The sequence below is a fragment of the Parasteatoda tepidariorum genome, chromosome X2 (genome assembly GCF_043381705.1).
Source record: "Parasteatoda tepidariorum isolate YZ-2023 chromosome X2, CAS_Ptep_4.0, whole genome shotgun sequence".
Taxonomy (NCBI): Eukaryota; Metazoa; Arthropoda; class Arachnida; order Araneae; family Theridiidae; genus Parasteatoda; species Parasteatoda tepidariorum.
This window is the reverse complement of record NC_092215.1, coordinates 43,533,978-43,539,487: the sequence shown is the minus strand read 5'-3', so window position 1 is coordinate 43,539,487 and position 5,510 is coordinate 43,533,978. Positions and strand designations below refer to the sequence as shown.

Here is a 5,510-nt window from a genome sequence, read left to right as displayed (position 1 = left end):
ATTTCTTTTTTGTATCGCACTAATCAGTACACCACTTTTTCAAAAAAGTAGCACACTAAACTACAAACTACGAAAAAACGTAGCGACTACTGTAGCTTCCCTACTTGTAGTGTGATACTTCTGACCACTGTAATCAATTATACGTTTGCCTTGAAATAAAGAGTTACACGTTGCATTATTCAAAATAGAAATATTTACATTAATTTTTTATAAAATTAAATAAAAATAAATGTACTGATTTATTTTAAGAGATTGGAAAAGATTAAAAATGATTAAATTATTAAAAAAAGAAAATTTAAAAGCTAAGAAATATGTGGTGTTTATAATGGCATCACATTTATGAAATTGTACATTTAGACAAAAAATAAACTAAAAATATAATTTTGAAAAAAAAAGTCGGAGCAAAACTAATTTCAGATTTGAAATCTCTATACTCGAATTAAGTTAGATCAAGTATAGTTGCATAAATAAAAATAAAAACTGTTTCCCAGTGTTATTTATTTACCAACGATTATAACTAGTTATGATAATTATTTATTTACTAAATGATTTCCTTTATTTTCTTCGCTCTGAAAACCTTAAAATAAGCAATGTCTTTAAAAAAAATATTACTTCATCATTGTGACTCCCGCAAAATAATTTTAAAAAGTGATTAATTAATTGACGTGAATTTGTTATAATATAACCTCTCAATTTTTAATTACCTTTTAATTCTTTAATTTATTTCAATAGCATTTAATCTATTAACAATTAACATAACTGCTAATTGTTAGTTACTTATAAGCATAAAAGAATCGTAAAACACCTGTTCTAAATGGTAAAATTTTTTACTCAAAGAACTAAAATGAAAAAGTACTGTGTTAGTTCAGTTAAAGTATTATGTTTGCACTCAAAAAGAAATGCACTTTTTCTTTTTTGTAAATTCTTTCAGTAATTAAGATTAATAAAGAGGGCGAATTATTAAATACGGTGTAGATTGAAGTGCGTGAAAGGAAATCTTAACACGAATCCATCTTTCGAACGAACAACGCTTGCGCACTAAATCGAGAGAACTAACAAAAATCGAGACACGAGGTTCCGTATGTCATTTCTAAATCTATCGACCCAAAACTCTTTTTTACCCGTTTTGCGTTTCTTCACTTTTAAAGAACTTATTCTACCTCCGTTAATGATATTGAAGGAAAATCTGTAAGTTTCTTTTCTAAATTTCATTATTCAGTGCATGAATTTAGTGTTATGAATTAATAAGTACGGAGTATCAAAAAAGTATTTGCAAATCATTCAAGTCAACCGTAAAATGTCAATGATTTAAAAGTTTATAAAAAATTGAAAAAAAAAACCCAAATTTTTTTTCTCCATCTGTTATTGATATTGAATAAAAATCTGTGATAACTATTTCTTTTATTATTTCTTTGAGAGAAATTATTCATTTAATCAATTTTTGAATAAAATTAGTGTTTTTCTCCAATATAAGTATAATTAGATGTGTCAGAAAAGAATAAATTTTTTTGTTTTACCAGTAAGTAATGGAATGCATGCACATTCAACACAAAACAATAATAATTTTAAAGTTTGTAAAAAAATTTCAAAAAATATAAAAACTCTTCATCTGATAAATGAAGTTGAAGGGAAATCTGTAGTGACTTTTTTTTTTCTAATTGATTATAAAAATTATTTATTTCATCATTCAGAGCATGATTTTAGTGCTTTGCTTTTATATAAGTATGACTAGTGCTTGAAAAAAATATTTAAAAATAAGTTTTTGTTTATGAGCAATTCAGGCCGAACATTCATGTATCCAACATAATATATAAATAATTTAAAAATTTGGCAAATAATTTAGGACAAATTCGAAAAGTCTAAGCAATTTTCATTTGCTAATGATATTGATACAAAAATTGTAAGTTTCTCTTCTAAATTATTAAGAAAATTATTTTATTATTTAATACTTTACTAGAACTGAGTTTCCACAGTCTGGAAAGTGAGAGCTAATAAATATTTAATTTAAAGGAAATATAAATGGGTGCAAAAAAGAACTCTTAATTCACAATTGATAGATAAGTATTTTTCAGTAGTCGTGAAAAAATCTTAGGTATGACTCATTTATTTTTTCCAGATCATGGTAAAGCTGTATAAGTTTGACTAGAAGCAAAACGTATTGGAAAACTATTTTGTCTTGGAATAAATGATACGAAACATTCATATAATGTATTTAAAAAAAATCAAAAGTTTTTAAATCTGTCTAAATGATTTTAAAAACTATTTATTTCATCCCTTTTGTGTGATTCTTTGCCTTAATGTAAGTGTCAAAAAGGTATTTATATATAAGTTGTCTTCGAGTAATGCATAAATGATTTAATAACTAAAAAAAGTTACGAAACAGTTTGAAGGGAGTTCGATTCGTAATTTTTTTTAAATGATTATGAAAATTATTTAATAATTTAGTTTATGTATGGAGTATTTAGCCTTTACCCATTAACGTCGAAAATTTTATATTGCAATGTTTGTGCTATTAAAAAAGAGTGGTAATGCATCAATATTTAAATCAAGTGATATTTTCTCATATTACCTACCATCTAATTTTTAAATAAGCCCCAATTCCATGATTAAAGATCTTTATTCGAAGATTTGTAACGGTAGATACGTATGTTTTGTTTTTTTAAGATAAAAAAAATAGTTGTTCAGTTATGGTCGTCGATTAAGTGGACTGTGCAAAAATTAAAACACGTAACAACTATAACGAATTTTATTTTAAGCAAATGTGTAACGCCATTCAACCAAGACGTTCGAATTCAGAACGAAAACTGCTTTCATTATGGCAAAGATGAAAAAAGTAGCCAAAACCAAGTTAGCTGCCAACATACCGCCCGGCTTTGAAAGGTCTATTTCAAAAATTAAATGCTATAAAAAATATTGACGATTTTCAAATGCAAATGATAAAACATTTCAAATGCATGGCAAATTACCAAATAACAATACTACTAAATTACTCAAGTAAATTAAATTCAAATTATAATTTTCAGTTTAAATTTACAATATAAACACTGATATAAAAAAAATCCGCATGTAAGACTAAATTGTAAGATCATTAGTAGGTAAAACACTTATATTTGAAATGATTCGTTTAAAAATACTTTGTCTGGTTTTCACAACAACCACGCGAACTTTACCATTCATTCCGTGAATTACATCAAACCAGGAACGCTGGTTGTAATCAAGGAGGATATACTGTATACTTGTTTATAGATTATTGGAGGTATTCAAGATGTAATTCACAGGATGGATGTTATAGTTATTTATTTACCTACCTAAGGTGTGCCATTTTATACTTCCGGTTGTTATAAGTCAACCCCAAGTGTATTTTTTGACACTTGAAAAGGTTACTTTTTTAGTAATGTAAAGTGTTCCATGTTCTATCTTAGTCATTATTTTTTAACCTCAAGTATATATTTTTATATTTTTAGAGGTATTAATTTAGAGACATTTTACACTTCAGGGTTTTATAGCTCGACCTAATATTTTTTTTTAAACTTATTTTTGCGACGATAATAATTCCCAAACATGAATGTGAGATTTTATACATTCCGTCTAGCTTAATAATTTTTAATATCACTATTATTTATATTATATAAAGGAATAGTGTATAACTTTATATTTTTTTCACTAGTAGAAATTTTAATTCATCAACCTGAAGTTTTAATATTACACCTTCGGCAGTATTTGCTTTCTTTGTTAAGCTATAAAAGAAAGTTTCAAATACGTAATTCTTCTGTAATTTTAATAGATTCAATTATCTTAAAATGACGCTTATCACAAATTCCGCAGTTTAAAAAAAGTTATTTGTGGTAACTCTCATTTTTATAAGGTAGAGGTCTAAGCTAATTTTTCCATTTTTCCAAGCTGGAGGTGCTTGAATTTTTATCGCTATAAAACTGCAAATTTAAATAATTAGTCAGCTGATATTAAAAATATTTTTATATAAAATTAAAATTTGATTTTTTTTACAAATCAGCAAAATTATTTAAACATTATTTTAAATTATTTTAATAATTATTTTAAATACTGATTCTGTCTCCCTGCTGAAACTTGGAAGCATTAGAATCTAAAAGTAAAAAAATATGAATTAGCAAGAAAGTCATATTTACAATAATAGCGGCAGGTTTCAAAATATAGGAATCTAATGACCTTCAACAAAATTAATTAAACAAAATAAATTGTTTTGTTTCTTGGTTAAAATTAACTGAATACAAATTAAATTTCTTTTTCAGATAAATGGCATTCCTCATCTGTCATTTCTATTCAATCCTCATAACTAAATGCTTTTAAAAGTGTGACAGGCACCACAGCCACAAAATAAAATACACTGCATGAAGTACTACCATTATAGAAATTCAAATATATAACTCCAATCGTATTAGGAAATTTAAACACTTTTTATTTTCTTATAGCTGAACCTACATCTTTCATTATGGTACTAATAAATTTGATAATTAGATTTTCTTCCTTTTTTTCTTGCAAATCTTCACATAAACTCAATGAGACTAGTTAATATTTTTAAACTTTTTGTCAGATTTCATAAAACTAATAGTTTTTTAATCAATTTTTGGCGCTTGTTCTGAAAAGAAAGAGAAAGAGTTTCGCAAAAAATAGTTATTTTTGTATTTTAACCAATGTAATCAAGAATCAACAATCGTTTAATAGCAGAAAATTTTAAAGTTTGAATAAAACTAATATAACGAATAAAACGAATGAACGAAAACTAATATAACGAATAAAACGAAAAACGAATAAAACTAATCACAGGCTGATAAGATCGTTTGGTTTTAAGTTGTGAGCAATTTTATGAGAGGAAAATGTCTAAGAGAGAACGATTTGAAATAATGCTTTTAAAAGAGCTTGAGTAAAATATTTCCTATGTAACTTATAATACCGAGCAGAATAAAATTAATTGTTAGTTGTTACAATCATTTGCTTGAATATAAGAACATATCTCATGAGGTTAAATTCGAAGAAAGGCATATAACTTTCAAAAACAAATGCATCTATTGACTATTGATTTTATTCTATTTATCATTAAATTTGCATAAGAAGCAATACTGACTTATTTAAAAAAACTTAAAGTATCCGAAAGTTGATGATTTCTTAAGTGCCATAAAAATGCCTATAACCTTGAAGCAAATTATCATATCAACTTGAAATCGTTTTTTTTTAAAACTCTGCTTAATATTCCAATAAGTAATAACAATCTTTTTGATAAACAAATATCATGGGTAAATTACGAAAAAAACATGTTGCAAAAAATAACAGCTCTGTAATCAAACATGAAAAGTGAGCTAGTACAGTTATTAGTTTCCAATTATCGAATACCACACAAACTATTGTTGTCAACAATTACATAAATTCAGCAGTTATGTGAGATTACTTTTTCTCTTTGGTGTAAATTCTGAACTATTTCCCAAGGGAAGGCTGAGCAGTAGCTTGCTAGCCACCTCTTCATATATATATATATA

General features: G+C 25.9%; 1 protein-coding gene across 1 annotated transcript in view; it reads left to right on the top strand.

Moving 5' to 3' along the window:
* Positions 1-1,083: 1,083 nt before the first annotated feature.
* LOC107446026 (retinal degeneration C) overlaps positions 1,084-5,510 on the top strand; it is a 64,283-nt gene continuing 59,856 nt past the window's right edge. Inside the window, exon 1 of the mRNA XM_071188287.1 lies at positions 1,084-1,188. The gene's annotated coding sequence lies outside the window, so the exon portion shown is untranslated. The remainder of the gene's footprint in view (positions 1,189-5,510) is intronic.